Genomic DNA, 22,453 nt, shown 5'->3' with positions numbered 1-22,453 from the left:
ATGCTCAAGATAAAAGTAAATTTGACACACTTTGATAAGTAGTTACGTAACATGTCCTGCCATTTGGAGACCCCCCCCACCTCCCCCCCTGCCCTGCCCCAGTATAACTTGGCTTCTTTAGCTCTCTGGCAATTTTGGAAGTAGCTTCTTAACTATTTAGACCTGGGCTGATTTGGGATCCTGAGTACCAGAACTTTTGACTCAGAATTAAAGAAACAGCAGTTGAGGAGCCCTACAGAATGACCTTTTTGGAGCAATCCCAGTTTTCCTATGGCCCCAGGACAGCAGAACCATATTGACTCTCCAGGAACCACAAGCATTAGTATTTCACTTTGGAAACAGTTCTCCTGCTTCTTCACTCCCAGGTTTTCAGTAAACTTAAAATTTGAAAAAATTTGGTTAGTCATTCATTTTTGGAATGAAATAAAATATTAGAAAAGTAGATTATTTTCCAAACCAGTAAATACTTTCTGTTTAAGATTGGGACCTTTATAATGTCCCTGAAGGTTTCCAGTTCTATTTGAAAGTGTAACTGCTACTGCAGCTGTCTTACAGGACGTCAGTTAGGTCCAAACTGTAGCACTCCTTCAGTTTAAAGGTTGATTTTGAGTTTCTTATTTCTCTCAGGCAAAAAAATAATTGTGAAGAATATACAGGAAGCATAGAACAAGAAAGAGCTATATCCTCCACTCTGTTATGGGTGCTTTTAAACATTTTTTGATTGCATGCTTTTTCTGAGCTGTGCATGCTATGCAGTATGTAGGATTGCATAAAATATTAATTTCAAAACTTCAGAATTTTGGCATAAAGAAGCATATATTCTGGGATCTACCCCAAACAAACAAAAAAAGAAAACCCACATGACAGAGCACTTCTTCATTTCCTCCCATATATTTGTATAAATTGCTCAGACTGTGTCTCTCCACACCTGCAATATGCAACACAAGGGGTTCATTCTGGTATGTCCCCACTTCAGCCTTGACCAAAAAGGAATAAAGACAGAAGCTACTGAAGTCTGGTCACCAACACTTGCCCAACAAAGGGTATCTGGGCACTGGATAACATCTGGGATAGCTTCTGTACTAAGGTTAAGTTTCTACAAAATCTACAGGCAGCTGTTCTGTGGTTTTGGCTACCTTAATGCTAAAAGGAGTATTAATTACTTGCTTTACCATATTATTTACTGAGTTTCCTTGAAAGGAGGGCCAGATGCTCACATACTGTAGTTATGGACAAAGAAGGCCTGATTAGATTAAACTGTTACAAGGGGCAAATTAGATTTTCCTTAAGGACTCAAGAGCTTTCATGAAGTGTTAAAACTTCATTGTAAGTAAGGTTGTGACTGATATTTCTCCTTTAATCTGGTTTTGGTTTTGTTTTTTTCTTTCATCCCTGCCATGGTCATGGTTTTTTATATGTGACTGTTAAAACCAGGTATTTAGTCCCACGTTCTCTTTCAATCAAGACGTCCTCTATCACCTGCAGTTCCTCTCATGGTGCACACAAATGTCAATTAACTTGGAAGCAACAAGGATGAGCTCAGTTTTGGTATTGAAACCAGCTTTTCATTGTTATTCAAAACCTGCAACTAAAATAATATAGTACTAAATAAAACAACAATGACATGTAAGTAGTAATTTAAAGTATATTTATCTATCTAAAAGGTATTTATGTTCTGCCCTTTCATGTTGACTATGAAATTCGGAGGATTTTTTTCTGAAGAGGTCCATATTAATGCTTATAATGATACCAAGTGGTGAAATAGTGGTGGAATAGTAAAATTTAGCTGGAAAATGGACAATACTTCATTGCTACCATGAGTGACATGGTTTTATGTGGGCTTTGGGGTTTTGTTTTGCTTTAAACTTGAATGTAGTATCAGAAGTGGCAGGATCTCTCCTGCGTGCCTTTACTAGAGCAGGTACTTCTGCAGTGTCTTCAGTTGAACTGAAACGAGGTTTCAGCTAAAACTGACACATTTTTTCTCAATTCAAAGGAGAAGGAAATTGGTTTTCTACTAGGAAAAATGGCTACTGCAGTCAATTGTTTCCAGTAATTTTGAAGTAGGCCATCCCTAATTACACATGTACAGCAAGAGCAGCAGTGCAGGTGAAATTTTACAGCAAATACAGTCCCAGAGGAACAGTGACAGTACAAAGAGAAGGTGGCACACAAAACATGAGAAAGATACAGAAAAGAAGTCAAGGAACAAAATATATGTTGCCATGAAACACTTTGAAGAAAAATATGCAGAGACAGCAAGAAGGGGAAGATTGCTTATAGTGACATATGAGGGAATGAGACCTCATGAGTTACTTGGGACTCTTGGAAAGGAAGTTTTTGTTAGAAAAATGTTTGAAGCTCTTGGCTGTCACTTCTTTCACTGACACCCTATATGATAGCCAGTTACTCATTATCAAATGTCTAATTACCATTATATTTTACATTGAGTTGAAAAAAAAAGAAAATATTTCCTTTGTGCTAATCTAGATTTGGTGTGACAAAAGAAGAAATATATGGAATATAATGAGTTTGCTTATTTTTATGTATATCAAGCATGCTGTCTTATTTTTTCAAATCACTAAAACAACTGATGAGGAAGTAAGGGGTGCTTTTGGAGACCCAGTGAAATGACGCAAGTTTAGAGATGAGGTTTAAACAATGTGAAGGAACTTCCATTGCACTTAGTCTCAGTGTGCTTCAGTCACACACTACATACCTATACACACACACACACCCCCCAACACACACACACATAAACACACACTATATACATTTTTGCTTTCAGGAATGGACAAGTTGTCTAAGTACTAGTTTTTCAAACGCTGTGCATCTTTTTCCATATGTTTGGTTGCTTGCCCTTAGGCAGCACCTTCAGTGTCAGAATTAATTCTCTATCTATTCTAGTTAGATCCTGTTACAGCATCTCAGTTTCAGGACCGAACAGCCACATCACTACAGCCAAAAGTAACTTCTGAAAAAAATTGGATTTGACTATCAGAATATGCTCTGCAAGCAAAGATTGCTTAAACTTGGCAAAGTAATGCTTTTAATGGCTGTGGTTTGGTTTTTATGATACACCAGTGGTATTAAATTCATGGGTATTACCAAGACTAGCCAATCATTTAAATTCATGGGTATTACCAAGACTAGCCAATCACTCAATATTGGAATATAAACCATTTATTTTCTTTATGTTTCTCTTCATGTGTACAAATTACAGCAATCAAGACAAATCATGTGTTGTTTTTAACAAGTCTCAGTGGATCGATGGCATTTACAGTAAGAACTGATTATACATCACCCCTAACTTCCTAACATCCTTCTGGATGCCCCTGAAAAAAATTGCATGGCTGGAAGTGCTTTTCAGCAGGCATCCTGGTCTGGAGGGCGGAGGATCAGGACTGCAGAGACATCGTGAGTGAACTTCTCTTCAGTTTAGATACAGCTGTAATTTTTATTTGGTAATAACAACACAGGAATAAATACAATGCGCATACAATATATATTTTCTAAACAAGGTGATAATATTATGGAAAATTATAAAGGATCACAAAATATGGCAATTCTGGTATTTTCAAAACTGCTGTCAGGACATGGTTAAGTTAGTTACTAGCAATGCCAAAACACACATAAGCAAGTTAAGAAACCAATATTAACCATTTATGAAAATGTACTTTCTTGTCATCTTGTTTAGGTGGGTACTGTGTTCATTCATGTCCACAGACCTGTAACAGAAGCTGTGTCTAATATATCTAAATAGACACACGATCTAACAGTTAGAATAAACTATTTCAGATAAATTGTGCCTTTTGTTAGTCTCCTAGACTTCTGGTTTGTATTAAAATATGTATTAATCACCTGACAGTAAGTCTCTGCATATTGTCTAAAAAATAGTTTTCTATTTTCATTTGTCTTCTTCTTTATGTTTTCTTGAGTATATTATTTATTGTCCTCTGTCTTAAACTTAATTATTTAATTACTTAATTTATTAATGGTACAAGAAATTAATAAATATTTAGACTTTCTATTTGCTTTTTTTTCTCCTGCCCCATCTCTTTCAGCTAGCTGTACTGCTAGCTACAATATTTGTTCACTGAAAACTCCCATTACATGTCATTTTTTGGAGATATTTTTAGACAATTAAACATAAGATTTTATTTTATCTGACTTTTAATTAAGTAAAAACAATAAGATGTTTATGATTAAAGTCTTTTATAATAATAACAACATTAATATTTAATACAAACAGATACTGACAAACTTCATGAAGTCTCTGTTACAGGTATTATTGTTATATTATTACCTAAGTTAATGCTGATTATCTTATAAAAATAAAAACTTTGAGAAAAGTGAATGAAACATAACTGGAATAATTTAGTTTCCAGAGGCCATCCAGATTCTAAATGCAGTACTCATGTCAATAAAGGAAAGTTTTTCTTTTCCTTTGTTTTGAAAAAGTCTTAAGTGTTTTAATCCAAAAATCATTAAATTTGTCTCCTGCTAGACTACCCAGATTCACACTGCTTTGTGGCCTGGTTCTTAATTTTGAAAGTCAAACAGCTTCAAATGCAAGGAAACAATCTATAAAAGACATCAGTTCTTTTCACTCTGTTTTTCAGGAGCAAAATGGCCTCTGACCAAACTCCTTGCTGTCAATGGATGATTTTCTTTATTTCCTGACAAAATATAAAATTATATGCTTGTATTGCTTTGCCTCAGTGAAAAAGAATTTAGTAAGTTTATAAGCTATGTGTCAGAAGGAAGGCAAAAGTGAAAATTAGTGAGTTCTCATCTCCTCAGAGAGATACTAAGACAATAATAAAAAGCAGTGAGGGCTGATGTTTCCCCCACTGCGCTGGCTGTCAGTATGTATTCTTCTCTTCTTGAAGTGGCAGAATACCAGCTATGCATAGTCATATCACAAATCCACAGAATAGCTGAGGTTGGAGGCGACCTCCGGGGGTCAGCTGGTCAAACCCCCTGGTTCAAGCAGGGCCACTTACAGCAGGTTTATCAGGACCATGCCTAGATGTTTTTTTAGTATGGCCAAAGTGAGAGACTCCACAACCTCTCTGGGCAACCTGTGCCAGTGCTCGGTCACCCTCACAGTAAAAAAGTGTTTCCTGATGTTCAGAGGGAACCTCCTGTGTTTCAGGTTGTACCCATTGCCTCTGGTCCTGTCATGGGCACCACTGAGCAGAGCCTGGCTCTGTCCTCTTTGCACCCTCCCTGCAGGTATTTGTATGCACTGATGAGATCCCCCAGAGCCTTCTCTTCTCCAGACCAAACAGTCCCCACTCACTCATCCTTATAGGAGTGAGGCTCCGGTCCCTTCATCATCACCTTTGTGGCCTTTAGCTGGACTCTGTCCAATACTTCCAAGTCTCTCATACTGGGGAGCCTAAAACTGGACCCAATACTCCAGGTGTGGCCTCACCAGTGGTGAATGGAGGGGAAGGATCCCCTCCCTCAAGCTACTGGCAACACTCCTCCTAATGCAGCCCAGGATACAGTTAGCCACCTTTGCTTCTGGCTCAGGCTCAACTTGGTGGCCACCAGGACTCCCAGGTCCTTTTCTGCCAAGCTGCTTTCCAGCTGGTTGACCCCAGCTTCTACTGGTGCCAGGGGCTGATCCTCTCCAGGCACAGGGCTTTACACTTTCCCTTGTGGAACCTTATGAGGTTAAATGTTAGTGTCTGTATTTTCTTTTTTTTTTTTAATTTATTTTTTATTTTATTTATTCATGTAGAAGCAATTCACATTCTTGCTTCTTTGAGACGGTTAATACCTGTACTTTTTGCCATGTTGAGAAAGTAGGATCACTGCTTTGCATGTACAGATCAGCCTGCGTTTAACTGCACTTTAGGAGTCTGAGATTAGCACTTGCAATGGAGTTTGCTACACGTGAGTTAGGTTGCACTAATTGACCTCATACTGGTTTAGAGGTTTTTATGCTCCATTTGCTATTTTCCTGACATGTTCTGAACGTAATTTTTATTCATTTAAAACAATAACTAGAACTCTTTAATACAAAGGGATTGTAAGTGAAACATAATAATTCTTTTACCATTAGTTCATATCTAAATCTGCTTAGGGTAGTCACCTTTATGATTAAGAACAACAGTTGAAAATAGAGGTCCTGATTCAGGAAAGTACTTAAATACATAATTTAATTTTGAGGCCTTGACAGTCCAAATGAATTCAGTGTCTAAACTGCTTCAGTATTATAAAATGTATATTCCTATTATATGTCATATGAGAATCAGAACTCATACCTAATACCTTCAGTTATTTGTGTTAGACTTGCATATTCCATTTATTTCTACATGCAATCAACTGTGTAGCTACACAGCTATCCTGCAGTGCATCTCACTTATTTCTGTTCATCTAATCAGCAAGTTTAATATTTTTGGTGCCACTATCTAAAAAGAGTACTACTTAGTATTAATTAGAAATTCAGTTACAGGTTTTGGATGCACAAAGTGAATTGTTTAGAACAGCTTTTTCTTTTATTTGCTACAACAAACTGAAAATTCCACTAACATTTGTTTGGCTTATACATATATGGGTCACATACGGTATTCAACGTATGCATGCATGTGTTTTATTGTGTGTTTTATGCTTATACTTTTATATCCAGCTGATTTTGTGACTATGACACATTACGTCGCCTAGAAAACACAATATATGTTTTTCACGTGAAAATATAGGAATTATAAATTAAACCGTCGTATTTATTTTGCCGCAACATACATTTTTTCCTCTAGATGGCAATATATTGCAAGAAATATTGTCAATCTGCTTGCAGTGCTTTTAAGCATTGAATTTGAAAGTCTCCAGAAGGTATTTAAAATGAAAATACTCTTCTTTTCACTTGATTTTGTTTTTAGGGTTGATAAATGTAACACATTAGATAATGAAGAAAATAGATTAAAAATTGGAAGAAGTAAATGAGTTAAAACCATCAGATATAGTACATGCAATACTTAAATACTTAGCTATAACCAATGGTCACGTGGACTTTTACATCAAGGTAGCCTGTATATTTATTTCCCAGGTGTATTATTATTTTTCACATTTTTTACTGGAAGAAATGGGTCTTTTATGTTTCCATATCAAGACTTCAAAATTCCATATTGTCTCATTAAATGTTCTGTTTTGATCACCAATTAAAATACAGTATAGCAAAAGTAATATTCCAAAACTGTGATTAATACTTCTATGGAAAATGAAGTGCAATATATTAGAGGTAGCCATGTTTTTGTAGATGTGATGATTTAAGAATATAACAAGAACTAATCTGTCAAGAGGGGTAGTATCTTTCTTACACCAGTTGATATAAGCAGGGCATTAAAATAAACATGTTTCCAGGCATCTCAGTCAAAAATAGTAACACTGTATTTTCCCCTTGTCCATACATTTTAGGGCTATTTTTTTTCTGTTCTAGCATACTGTAATAAAAAAATAGACTGTATTGTCTTGAAAATGTTAAATAGAAATTCAGGATTTTCATGATAGCAATGCACCAGCATATAGGAGGAATCTGGAGCTTATATGTTTATATGTCTGCTTTTCGAAAATACTGCCTGCACCTACTGAAAAATAAATGGAGACATTATTTAAATTCAACTATACTAACTCACTTGAGATAGCCTTTTTTCTATACATAAATTTGTTTGATTTTTTCTCTGTAAAAATATAAATACTGATACTTTGTTGGAAGATTTTTTCCTTCACTCTTTTCAGCAGAGTCTGTCAGAGAAGTAAATCAACCCAGAAGGTTTATTCATCGTTTATCTTCCCCTGAAACTTCTGGTACTGATTCCTGAGGAATTACTCAGAAGAAATGTTTTTCCCTCATTTCTCTTAGGTAAGGACACGACCTGGTGGCATGATTATGAGGACACTGAGGACAAGTTCTGCAGCTGAGGAGGTCAACCAGCTGTGAAGTATGGCCATAAGACAGAATGGGAAGGGGCAGGAAAAGGTGGCTGAAATGGCAGTTTTATGGCAATGTGTCTGCAAATTTATGTAAGTTATTATATACTTTGCCTCAGGAAAAACATGTGGATTTAGGGCTAGATTTCTCATCACTTTATATTTGACCTCTTGAAAAGGATGTGTCTAAAACCCTTGTGTTGAACTGGTATTGTTTGGTTTTTGGATCTAATTAGGAGGAACAGGTGGTACCTGAGGCTATAAATACAGAAGGAGAAGGCACAGGTGGATACTGATAGTGGGAAAGCTGTGGGCATTTGCTTTGAGATGGCAAAAAGATGAAGAGGACCTAACGGTTGACTACAGATTTTAAGATGACTCAAGTAAGGAACAAGAGTAGAAAAAATGCTAGCTGATTTCACCGCAGCAAACAGATAAAAGCTGCAGATATGTAAGAGTTAAGAGTGGAGGAGTTTGGAGTTTGCTACCTGGTTTCTGTGAGATAAAAACCTGAAGGTTAAAAGACTAGTGGAGTGCCTGAGCTGTTCAGGGTAAAGCATAGGGAGATAGATGTATCTTCCTGTGGACAAAATGCTAGTAAAGCAGGGAAGTTAGTGCAGGAAGAAGGGAAAAAGGTGGAACTCCAGGGTCCCTCTTAGCTAGTTAGAATGCAAAATCCCGCCCCCCCCCCCCCCCCCCCCCCCCCCGAATGGTGACAGTTTAGGAAACTGTTGAATATAATAAGTTGCTGTGGTGTACGCAGACTTCTGGAGCCTGTTTGTGGTGTCCAGCAACTAAGTGCTGCAAGTACAGGCAATACTGGAGCTGAGCTCTGTGGTGAAATCCTTGATTACTGGAAATCCAAGATTACTGGAAAGCAAGTCTGAGAGTAAAAAGGACTAGGATAAAGGAAATGTCCATCGCTGGTCTAGAATAGAGACATATAACTACCAGGTGCTTGTTCTTTCCACTGTCTCATTTCTTCCTCCCGTGATTCAAAAGACTACTTTCTTCAGGATTTAGGGTGGTACAGATACCCAGGTGTGATGCAGCTCTTTGAATACAGCCTTTCTTTGTTCATAGCCTAAGGGAAATGTATTTGGAGACCTCCTGAACTGTGGTGATCCCTAGCTGCTAGATCAGCCCTGCAGGGTAAGTTGCAAGTCTCAGGCTTCTCCTGTCGGTACTGAGACCTTGTCACTTTTTTCTGTCTCTGGAACTAATAAGCAGTGTAACAAAAACATCAAAGTGTCTTTATCGCCACCATCTTTGGCATTTATATTACTTAGAGAGATTAGATCAGGGAATTATTATGCCAAAGTGTTAATTGATAATTATAAAAATATATTATTTGGAATTCAGCTATAAACCAGAGGTGGCTGCATAGGAGTGGTGGTTGGGATTCATCTGGATAAACTGGATTTCTAAGAGGTAGTCATCTATTGTTGAAACTCTACCTCAGGCTTCTTTAACTGTTACTGTGAAAAAACAGAAAGATCAAAAAAGTAATGAACTTCATCTTAAATTAATCATTTAGGACAGATTTGACAAGAAAGTGACGATTTCTCTCTATTGACTAATTTTAGACACTAAATTTAGGTGAAGTGAATCTCACTCAGTGTCTGCTCTGAACAACCCTAGTCTGACTTGATATGTGTTGTCAAAAAAAATGTATCTGTAACTGCTCTAACATATACACAAATGAGAAATTTTTTTACTACTATAATAAAGCTACAGCAGTTTAAATTGGGGAAGAGCTGGCTTGCAATGTTGTCATAATGTCTGCTACATTAATAAAGTCACCCTATTTTACTTGCAATAGTACCAGTTTGTAATACATGCTTGCTAACCTGTTATAAATTGGGGTTTGCATTAAGGCAACAGAATTTGTTAGATATTTTCACATGCAAATTTCTCTAATGAAGAGAGACCCTTATATGCAGTGAAAATAATACTGCACTGCCTTGAAGCTTTTAAACTCATTTCCATCTGTGCTAAGTTTGAGTGTAAAATGCTGTAAAACAGCAATATCTACTCGCTTAGCGCTTGTTTTGAAGAGGGGTAGTAAATGACATAAAGGGCAAGAAAGATAACAGTGATATCACCTTGCTGCAAAAGCTTGTACAAAACTGAATTAATTAATTAAAGAATTGGTTCTTTATTCCATACTCAGAGGAGAAACTACTTTTGTGAACTAAGTATTCCTTAAGAAATCTGACTTTTTATGTTAATGCTAGAATAGTTATCATACAGTTATAGACTGAGAAACTTATTTTTTTTTCCCCTTAAAAAAATCCTTTCTGATAATTTCATAGTGTAGATTCCCTTTGAAGAACTGTTTTTTTCTTGTATTAAATCTAACACAACAGGGAATGTATCATTCTTGAAATTCACAATGTCTGATCTATATTTTTAGAGGTCTCATGTAGTATCTATACATATTTAGGGACTTGTAGTTTCTAGAAAGTGTGGAACATCTTTGACTAATTTAAAAGGAAAGTAAGATGGATGCTGAACTTTATGTGTAATACTAACATATGGGTGAAATCACAGGTGTTAGTAAAATTCCACATTGCTTTTGAGGGGCAGATGCTATTGGAAGGTGGCTGCTGTTGGGACTGTGACCTGTACCAATATTCATCTATAGATTCAAAAAAATACTTAAAGTCCTAGACAGCTTTCTGCAACCCAAGTTGGAAAGGATTTTTCCTTCTATACTTTACCTATAGGCTCATTTGACCTAGTAACTGAACTTAAAGTGGACTGACTTGCCTTTGGCATTTGACCAGAGTCTGTGAAATTCTGAGGCTGGGGTAACAGTGTCCCAGCTGAGCTGTTTCAGATGATACCAGCTTCTGAGCCAGAGGATTGCATGCAGTTATCCCCACCCAGAGAGGTAGATAAGGTACAGTATGGCCCAATTTATGCTATGTGTGTACTCTGGATGCTTAAATGTGAAGTTTGCTTTGTGTGAGTATTAAACCAAATTGTGAATGATTTCTTTTTCAACATCTTTGATGAGAAAACGGTGGTTTGTTTTTCTCCTCCAAAAGTGGTTTTTCTCCTCTTTCCCCTGCCTGCACCACAATTTGCACTGCTTTGCTGTTGCTGGTACTAGTGTTTTCAAGACCATTGCCAAATCAGAGAGTTAACTCTGGCAGAGGCTTAGCACCACACAGAAAGGGCTTGTTGTTGGCTGCAGCACTGTCAGTTCCCAGAGCTGTCTCTGTGCCTAAATCCTTGTGTATGCACAAGGAAGACAGCTGGAGTGAGGGAAGGATGACCTTCTCTTTAGCAAAGTCAATTTAGTTTAGATTGAAGTAACTGTCTTTAGTCTGTACTGGCATAGTTCAAAGTTTCACTCAGCCAGTGTGTTCTTCTCATCATATTACTAAAACTCCCTGTGGAAAAAAAAGTGTTAAAACTTTCAGAATAATGTCCTTTTGCACATTTAAAAGGAAGATAAATCAGTCGAGCATTCTGACAATATACTTCTAATTTAAAGAAAAAAACCCAAACCCAGTGGGTCAGACAGCAACCTCTTCCTCTCTTTTCCCATTTGAGCTTCTGTCTGTCTACTGGTATTGGTTAATACTCAACTTTTACTTTCCTATGGTAATTATATATGACAGATTATTAGGACTGCCTAGAAGGTGTGATGGAAAATTTTATAACTTCAGATATTTTTTTAAGAGAACTATATGCCAAGGGGTTCTGTTCCCAGTAGTAAGAGCCAGATAATAAAATACAAATTATTCTAACATCAGATTTAGATAGTAAATAAAACGTATTGGAATAGTTCAATTTATTTTAATTGAGTTGCTATCAGTTGCTGCTTTCTTGCTTAGTGGAGGGAAGAAAAAAATTTCTGTTATTTCAAGGTCACATACTTTAAAAGTCAGAATACTTGAATGTGTTTCTGTAAGTTTTTTTGCAATGATCTGGGCCTGAGTTTCCTCAGCTGTAAAATGAGAATGATATTTCATGGAGGTATAAAGAGACATAATTAACTAATATTTAGGAAATACTTTGAAATCCACAGATGGAAAATTTTTCAAGTTAGTGTTACATGAATAGTGTTCCAAAGAGCTGAGTATGTTACTCAGATAATATTCTGCCAAAATATTCTGCCAAATATGTAAGTATCAATCAATCTGTAAAAGTGAAAACAAATTGAGAATTGGTAAAACTTTGTACATCATGGAAACTAATTAAATTGACATAAAATGGAGTGGCATGCTCCTGATATAGAACAGAAACTACATGACATGTGATTATTATGAAGGAAACTTCATCTTCCATATGTTAAGAATGGATTTTTCTTTTAGGAGACAGTAAAGAAGTTCATTTCTTTACAGAACAGACCATCATGGGACAAGATTTGAACACATAATTGTAAAAAAAGAGTTTTGCTTTGATTAGCAAAGGAACAGGCAAAGATGCTTTTTATCTCTAACAGTGCTTAAATACAGATTGACCCAGCTAACTTTAAAAGAATTGCCTAGTTGAGAGTGTAATTGTTCAAATCTCGCTGAATATACAATTAAAAGAAGTAAATCTCTCTCAAGACAAGATTAGTTGTAATTGGGTTGAATCACCCTTTAAATCTGCCTGTTTCTCTCTACTTTGTGCACAGGGAACTTGTATTTCTTCATTTGACTGTATTCCTAACACAGTGCCTCAGCTGCTAAATCTGTCTTATGAAAGATACCAATTATTAAAGCAGAAGAAAGCAGTGCTAGCAACAAGCCCATCTGTTCTACCTGCTTTTAAGAGGCAAAAGTTGAGGAAAACAAAATACAGAGTGTTAAACAACAACCACCCAAGACAAATGTTGGTTTTCTAGTTATTGAGATCTACTTTATTTTTATCATGTTAATCCTGTTCTGAAAAAGGTAAATCAGTACAAATATCAAAAGAAAAGGATACAATATAAGCAATGGATGAAATGCTGTGCCAAAATTCTATTTGTGTATGGTTTTATACATAATGGCATAACACCACACAGCTCAAAAGCACACAGATGAGCCCTCAGTTTGTCAGTTCAGGGAACAAAAATCCAGCCTGCAGCTAGCTTCTTCCACCTATATCTGGCACAAACACATTAGCTAAATGCTGTATTTTATTGCTAAATAGAAAGAACAAAACAGTGAATTTTTTGCATCAAGCAAGAGCTAAAGCTGGCAGAAGAAGAAAAACAATAGCATTCAAAGAAAATAACAACAGCAAGGAGGGAGTAATATGGTCCAAAAATGAATAAAAGACAAGGGACTACATCCAAAACCAGAATAGGTTATAAAACATGGTCAAAGATAAAATATTCCCAGTGGAAGTAAATGGGAGAGGTGCTGTATCTCATATCGTGGCCAAGTAGAGAATTCTGCAAATCATCCTTTATACTGCCATTAAATACCACTTTGTCTTTACTGTTATCCATTTTTGGCATTGTATATTTATTTCCATGCTATTTTGGGGGTACTATTTTAATCTTTTTAATGCCTGTGGTGGTGGTAGTTTGTTATCAACAAAGGTTTGTAACATATGCCTACTGTTGGCCTCATTGATCAGAGCATAGCAAATTTTGGATATGTTAATGTGCACTGAATGAAGTGTGTGAGTGAAGGCTTTGTCTTTCATTTAAAAAAGTTTTAATTTTAAGGGCCTTTTTGGATCCCTCATAATTACTTGCCCATAATAAAACAAAAAGCCCACAGCTCAAACATACCTGCATGTTAGCACCCAGAATGGACACAAGTGTGAGGTTATCTCACAGAAATGTAAATAAAGTAGGTATAGATATTGTGAATATTGTTCTAGTGAAAAGCTGCACATGATACAGATCAACAAAATGACTAATGTAATATCCAACTGCCACCAAAGTGGGATGTTCCATCCTCTGCATCCACTCTGGCACTTATCAAACATGCTAAACAGATTGTTTGATAAATTAACATAATAAAGAAGAGAGTAGTTTTCAGGTCTTTTAGGGGCTGAAATCAGCCAAGAGGGTTGATTCTTGAACCTTCTTCCTGGAAGAGCCAGAGACATGGCAGAAAGGGGGTGTGAGCTCCACAGCTGAGTATGCTGGCAGAAGTCAAGGCGAAAGGCTGGGTGTCCACAGCGTCTCCTGTAGCAGCAACGGGCACATATCTGTCAGGGAACCGCACCCTTAGAGAAAGAAAATCCCCAAGAGCATAAAAGAAGGAAGTAACAAAGCGTGGTATGAAACATCTGATAGTGTATCTGCCATTGAGGAAAAGGTAAAGAAAGAGAGTGTTTATGTTGAATGCTAATAGTTCCAACTTTCTAACTCTAGAGAGGAAGACTTTGTACATCCTTTATAAGAAAAAACAGGATTACACCAAAGAAGTGACTGGTTCTACTATCAGTTTCTTTTCTGAATGTCAACAGGGTTTTTTGTGATTTTTTTTTCTACCTGTTTAGTTCACAGAAGGGATAACAAAACCATCACTGACTTATTTAAAAAATACAGACCTGGAAGCAAGTTCTGCTGAACCAAAATGGACAAGTAATTCAGGGAAAATGACTGGGGAAATCTAAAATGGGCAAAAGAAGCTAAAAATTATCCAAATGAAGACCAAAGGAAATTAAAGGCAATCTGACAGTTCCCCTCCCCTCCTCAAAAAAACCCCACAACAGCCCAAAAACCCAAGAAGTGCAATAAAGTCTTTGCTGGAGCACTATGATTAATGGCATCTGCTTTATTTGTTTGCTGGATGCTTTTTGCTTCATGCTTTGTCAAAGAAAATTCTCTGGGTGGCCAGAAAAGCTAGATTGAGCAGGTGAGTTGTCAGACTCAACACACTGGTCAAGAGGCTTTTCCTAGGTGTGAAGACCTCAGATGAAGTGTGTACATTTTTTTGCAACCGATGAAAACCACTGGAAGTTTCTAGATTGAAAGCAAGACTGGAAAAGTATTGTAGGCACTTTTCTACACTGTGTCTTATCTGTCCTATTGGATGGGTTCTGCATTTTCATGAGGTATCTTGCTTGACTTGGTGTTCCAGTGAGATTGGAGATGTATTATCTTTAAGAAAAAAATCTCTTGAAAATTCTGGCCCACAGTAAGCATTTCCTTTAGCTGGCCAGGGAAGCACAACTGAAAAAATTCCAGTAAACCAGGCAGATAGAATAGGTGGCCAGCAATCTAACAACCATTTAGAAAAGTTTTCTCCAAAGAAAAAAATTGGTCAATTTGCTAACAAAGTTGAACTTCAGGAAAGATTGACAGACTTGGAAGATGGAGTCGTAGATCTTTATGGAAAAAGTGCTACTTGGTTTGACATTTGGACCACCCAAAGAATTTGCATAGGATTGGGTATTTTGCAATTGTTACCTACTTTTTTTGTAGACTAAGACCTTGCTGGAACAGGTTCAATTTGCAGTGAATCAATTTTAAATATTTAGGTAGAACTGGAATTGCACTTGAAATTGATTGAAAATAAGATTAGATCACTCTGAGTTGTGCAGTTTGCTAAGTAACGAACCTTAGAAGTGCAGCCCTGTGACAAAATTATTTTGGCTTTTTGAGTGAGTATACAAATCATGTTAAATCAAATCTGTGGAACAAGGGAGTGTAGCAGTAATGGAAACATAACAGTTGAGAGTTGGTAAGTGATGAAAATATATCCACAAAAGGGCTGTTAAAAATAGAGAGTCAGCCAGACCTGAACATTATTAGCTTCTAAGAAATCTTACAGCAGCAAAACCTGGAGGAGCAGAGGCTGGCCAAGTAATTTCCTTCTGTTGTTATTTTTTTATTTAAGTTCTCATAGATGAATGATAATGATAGAAATACGTAGCAGCATCTTGGAAAGATTAAAAAATATTGGACAAGCTCAGAATGAAGATTTTAGATCCTGCTTTATTAATGACCTGCTCAATGATAGTTATGAAAGAAAACCATTCAACTGGTCATACGTGGAAAGAGCAAAGCTAGAGCGTGGTCTGCCTGAAAATTCATATTTGAAAGGAAATCTGAGCAGATAAGATAAACCATATTACAGTGTCCTCTGGGATCTTCGAGGTTCAGTGGGATGTTTGTGGATGTTCTCTACTCCCTGTCACAGTCACTGGAAGATACTTGTGCCCTCTGTGATGCCCATAGTACCTGCTGCTCTCCTGGCTCATATTATTCAATTGAGATGCCACTCTCACCTTGTGGCTACAGTGCGAGACGTGCTGGAGAGCCAGTGCACTCCAACTCGTACCTCTGTTACTCCCTTCAGTGAAGAATATTTTATTATTACCCAATTCTCTTAAACCAAGCCAGGCTAAGGAAATAAAGAAATAAATAAAGAAATAAAAACAAAAAAGAAGCAGCATTTCTTTATAAAAGACATAAAGGAAGAAATTAATCTAGTTACACTACAGTTATGTAAAGTCTGCTTCAGCAACATGATGGTCCTTACCTTCAACCTTCTTGCTTGACTGCCTGCCTTCCTCATGATGTCAAGTGTTCCAGCTCTTACAGGCAATCTCCTCTTAAAAATATTTTCATGGGTGCAATTAAAGACAGCCTGACCCTCCTCTTAACTAGGTTTTGTTTCTGATTCAAAGATGTGGAATCTTTCTCTTTCTCTCTCTGTCTCTTTTTCTTTTTTCTTTTTTTCCCTTTCTTTCTCTCTGTCTTTGTTTTTCTTTCCTCTCTCTTTTTCCTTCTTTAATGCTTTTTCTTTCTTGTTTTCCTTCTTGTTTTCCTTCTTACTTCCATTTTTCCTTTCCACCTTTCTTCCTTTCTGTCTTTCCTCCTTATTGCCTAAACTTAACTGGTTAGTAAGTCATCTTTATGTTGAAAAGGTGAAGTATAAACTCCCCTACCTTTCTTTAATGAGTCCAGGGAAGCAGGAGCTATTATATATTCCTTATCTGGAATGCTGAAATTCTGGTTTAAGGTCAGGAATCTCTGACAATCCAATCTGTCAAAACCTTAACAGGTGTGAAATGGGGAACAAGTTACACTTTTTGTTTCTCTGACTATTTTTACTAGCTGCAGTTATTTTTTTTAAAAAAAGAGTATTTGTTGCAACCTATCAGATCATGGTATTTTTACAGTTTTGGAAAAGGACTGCTAGTAGTGGCCCAGTGTAGTACCGTACTGTTGATCACAGACAATTGTTTAACCTGGAGTTAATCCTTGCAGTGTAAATTGCTTCAGGAAAAGGAGCAATCTACAAGAAAAAAAGTCATTAATACATATTGAAAAAATAATATAAAAAAGACTGACACTGGGCAGCACAAGAAGACTCTCAAACACACTTTGTTGAACACGTTACAGAAATGGACAGAGTGCATTTGTCCATGTGGCAAAACCATTGCATAGGTGGGCGTGAGACAATGCCTTTAAAAGATTAAGGTAAGAGTTTTGGATTTGACTGTTACTACTAGTACTCCTGTGACTGTTTCAGGAATTTGTATTGGAAACAAATATTGTTCCTTATAGTTTGAAAGCATTTGCAAGAATGATGGATATTTATAACACAATTCTAAATTGTCCTAATATATGTCTTAAACTGTGCTATGAAAGAGAGTTCCCAGCCCTTCTGAAAGCTGGGGAACACTTTTTTTGCTGTTTGCATGAGAGGAGGTTTGTGGTCAGGGGAAAACATGCATCTCAGTATGGATCTTTAAATACAGGAATAATGAGAAGGGCAATTCATGAAGAGACTGGAAAAAACCTATAGTTTAATGATTAAAATATACATAAAGACTTGATATAAGGTTCGCTTTGTTGGGACACTAATTGTAATGCTCTGAGCAAGAAAGGGAGGAACTGCTGAAAGAGATGTTTACACAGGTACAGAAAAGCTCCATTCTTGTCCTACAATTTCAGAATTGAAAATTTTTCTGCTTCATTTTGCTGGCTGCAGGAATGGTGTTCAGAGAAATCAAAATTTACCAAAGACAGGATTGTGCTAAAAAAATTGGAAGGTGATTTGGCAAATAGTCACCTAGAAATCACTAGGGTTTGATTTTTTTTTTTTTAATTCACATTGACATTACACTGTGATGGTGCTTAAAAAGGCTCAGCAGGGTTTGAATGGTTGAGCAGACCCCTCCTCTTGAAGAGGGCATGTGTTTGTAGGGCTGGTATGCTGCATTTCTTTCCACTGAGTTTCCAGTATACAGCCAACAAGAACACCCTGTGTGCCACTCTGCTCCCAGTCCATGAGTTTGACCAAAGAAACTCATCAACTACTCTGTGTGAGGTACTGAAGGGGTCAAAGAAATTTGGACTTTGAAACAACCTCCTCTTTACAGCTGGAAAAGTTCATGTTTTTTTGAAGAATTGCCATTGATCTATTAGAGACATAATGGGAACATGTAAGAGCAGGAGTAGCCCTGCCATTAGTTGCAAAAATGTTGGAAAGGGCTGATTTGAGTATATAACGTGACATTACAAGAACTGATTGGATTCTGAGCCTGCTCCTATGGGTCTGTAAGAACTGTCTGAACGACCAATAATCAGTGTGGCTGAGAACAAAGCTACAGGAACAGAGATTAGCTAATAAGACAGAGACTGCTTTCTAAAAAGTAATCTGTTGCTGTCAATAGATGTTTGGGCATTGATACGTGTATCATGTGGACTTGCTGCAGGGTGATTAGGGAACCAGAGGGAACTTGATGAAAATGTCAACGTTACGAGATTGTTATGAGTGAACAGTGCAGCATATCCTGACAGAAAGATGATACAGTTAAGTGTGTGTAGCTAGAATTTATAAGGCTGGTTGTTTTTTTTCTGTTTGTAGCATAGATCAGCAAGGGCTGCATTTCTCAATGCCAGGGTGTTACAGGAAGGTGCTAACAAGTCACAAAGTGTTAGAAAACTTCATTTAAAAAAGATGAAAATAATTATAAAAATTATAAAAATAAAAATAAATGTTTTCTGATCTTTTTCTAGGATTAGCTATTAGCTCAGTTCCTTTAGAGTGAGGAAGCAAGAAGCATCTGCTGGGTTGGGTATAGTTAAACTACCTCTAGTCGCTACCATCCATGTAGCTACTCCAGGGAACTGTGCATTTACACCTGCAGTCAGGAATTACAGTGCTCTGCCATGCAAGAAATGAGTTGGCAGTACTCAACATCAGCTTTTTGCTTATTGCATCTTGCTGACAAGAATGCACTGAACACAGGGTAGTCCAAGAGGGAGTTGTGTTTGAGCAACACCTTAGATATAATCATTTTCAAAATGAAGACAAGTTGTCTTGTAAGAGATGTCATGTGGAGGCTGCTGTGACTAAAAGATTAAGAGCACATGTCTGTGTTTTGGGTGGCACACACACACACACACACACCCCCCATTATACTTTCATTCTCATTCTGTGATGCAACAAAACAAAATAAAGTGTTTGTGTTGTCTTTGATGAGTATATGGAGTATATGTTTTTCTCTAAATATCTGTTTTGGTCACAATATGTTTTGGTTGCCTATAGAAAGAGCTTTTCATGACTCAATTTGTAGAAAATAGTAAATGTCACCATGGTATTTATGTGTTTTTTTTCCAGTCACATAATCTTATTAATTTCCTAGGTCTAGATTGTTCTTCCTCAGATAAAAACTGCCTTTTTTTTGGTAGGCAACCCCTTTGACTACAGTGGAACCAGTTATGATGAACATTACTATTCAGAGTGAGTAAGGGTGTTGCAATCTTGTCCTTAATGTGTATCTTTTCCACATCTTATTTTAAAAAGTTTTTTTGTTTTTTTTACTACCTTAGAAAACATTATCAGAACAATTTTTCAATCGTGTATATGAAGTTCTTTACGATATGGCTAAGGGAGAGGGGAAATTTTCTAGCATCATTGTTTATGATTTATATGTTTATATAACATTTATATGTTTAGTACACAGAATTTCATTGTGGGTTTTGTTTGGTATTCTTTTAAAAGCAGTTCTTGATTCTAACTTATTTGCTTGATACATTATTAAAAGCCAAAATTAGGGAAAATGTTAAAGTTTTCTAAGCAACTACCCAGGGAAAATGCAATAACCATTATTGCTAAAGCTTCCATGTTGGCAGAAAGGATGGCAGATGAACTGGAATGTGTCAGTACTTCAATTCAGCTAAATTGAAATGTAAAGAGTCCAAAAGAAGCTTTGTTAGGTTTTCAAAAAGCTAGCACTCGGGTTCATACCCAGCTGCAATGGCACAGTGCAGTACTGTCTATTACTAATGCCAGTTTCAACACCATTGTGCAAAAAGGTTACTGAATATCCCTAACGTAATTTGGTCGGCAAAATGAACGCCTCAGTCATATGAACATGTCTTCTTTTCTTGTTATGAAGACAGTACAGTGAAAGCATTTGCTAATTAATTGTCCTTCTGTTCCTTTTAATTATCAGTTTAGTCCCTTTTTTCTTTTGTACTTAACTCTTCTTCTATTTCCCCTCTGTTTTATATCTGAAAAATAATAAGGTTCAATGTGATAAAAAGAAGTGTTTATAGACATTACCTTCCAATTACACACTCCACACACCAGCATTCAACTTGATAAGATTTCTGTTTTAGTCATTAAACTGAATGGTAATCTGTGTATTATGGCTTTTTAAAAAAGAAGCCTCTGGATTCCTGCAAGAGAATCAGAATGAGAGAGATTCAGTGTGAGTTCTAGAGTTAGCTGTAACTGCCAGCACAGTGACTCAAATATGTGGGTGGATTTAGCTGGGTTGGGTCTACACCACTTTTTTTTTCCCCAAAGCCTGCCATTCTCATGGCATTGTACTGAACAGAACTGCATTTGTTCCTGAGCAGGTGTAGTTTACAATCAAGTGTAAACATAACACACCAAATTTTCAGTTCAAGTTCACAATTACATACACTGTGAGGGCTCTTTACCTGCCTTGTTTCCCCTTATAGGTGAGCATAGCTAGGAACAGGGCATTTACAGCCTATACCTCCCTGTTCCAGATGGCACTGTGCCATCAAAGAACAATTTAGAGTTGCAATTGGTTCTCATTGATTTCAGTGAAGCCCTATTTGTCATAAAATTGGGAAATGTGGTTACAAATCAGGCTCATTATATTCTGTCACTGAAAAATCCAGACTTGTCCTGCTGTACAGAGCAGGGAAAGCAAACTCTACAGTTCATAGGGTGGTAAAGTTTTTAGGATGCTTAAAGAGCAATTGCATATTGCAAAGCAGTGCCAATATTTCAGTCTACTTCAGAGAGAGGGAAAACAGAATTTTAAGGTTGAATCAGGTACAGTAATGTAACCTTATCTGAAATACCAACAAAACAGCAGTCGCTCAAGATTTTATGAATAATCTACTGCTGCCCATACGTAGCTGATGGTAATGGTAAACTAGCTTTCCCATGATTTGGTATATTCTGTCAATATTATCATTGTAAATTGGACTGTGATAATGATTTTAAAAGTCCCTGTTGCTGACCAAACATTAGCCTATTTTAAAGGTAAATCTTAGCTATGGCTTGGAGTGGGTTCCAGCTGTGTTGTATGGAACACTTTGTGTGAAGCCTGGGGTCAAGCACAACCCACAGTGTGAACAAGCCCTAGACTGTAAGTTTTTTGTAAGCTGAAACATGTGTGTTTCAGCTAGCAGGGCAAGGAGGGATGTGTGTGTCTTTCTGTTAGGATATATTGTACTGTTATAGTCAATATCCTTGTCTTATATGTGTGATTTTAAAAACAAACAAAGAAACAAAGACAGTTGCTGACAAAACTGTAAATACTCAAAATTGGGAAGTTATGAGGAGGGCTCTTATCCTTGCTTCTGGGGAATGGGGATATGCCATGTTTTCTCCTGTATACATTGAATACTGTGCACATTGGATTGGGACCCTGATCTTCTGTTGCTGTATCATATAAGCAATTGTATTTATTTATATAAGGACCATAAATATTTATGTCCTTTATATTTTGGTTTTGATGGTACAAATTCCTAGATCATATTTACAATCATACCCTTACACGACAAGAACATTGAAAGTCAATGAGAATTGTATACTTTTCTGTATATGTACTTATACACCTAGAATCACAGAATGGTCAGAGTTAGAAGGGACCTCTGGAGATCATCTAGTCTGACCTTGTGCTAAGGCAGGTTCTTGTAGAACAGGTTGCACAGAATCACATCCAGATGGGTTTTGAATGTCTCCTCTGGAGATTCCACAGCTTCTCTGGGCAGCCTGTTCCAGTGCTCTGTCACCCTCAAAGTAAAGAAGTTCATATTCAGATGGAAGTACCTGTGCTGCGGTTTGTGCCTATCACCCTCTGTCCTGTTGCTGGGAACTACTGAAAAGAGCCTGGACCCAGCCTCCTGACACTCATCCTGAAGAGATCTGCAGGCATCGATAAGATCCCCTCTCAGTCTTCTCTTCTCCAGCTAAACAGGCCCAGCTCTCTCAGCCTTTCCTCATAATGGAAATGCTTCAGTCCCCTCATCATCTTTGTAGCCCTCCACTGGACCCTCTCCAGTAGTTCCCCACCTCTCTTGAACTGGGGAGCCCAGAACTGGACACAGCACTCCAGA

The sequence above is a fragment of the Falco cherrug genome, chromosome 2 (assembly GCF_023634085.1).
Source record: "Falco cherrug isolate bFalChe1 chromosome 2, bFalChe1.pri, whole genome shotgun sequence".
Classification (NCBI taxonomy): Eukaryota; Metazoa; Chordata; class Aves; order Falconiformes; family Falconidae; genus Falco; species Falco cherrug.
This window is presented reverse-complemented; position numbering follows the sequence as displayed.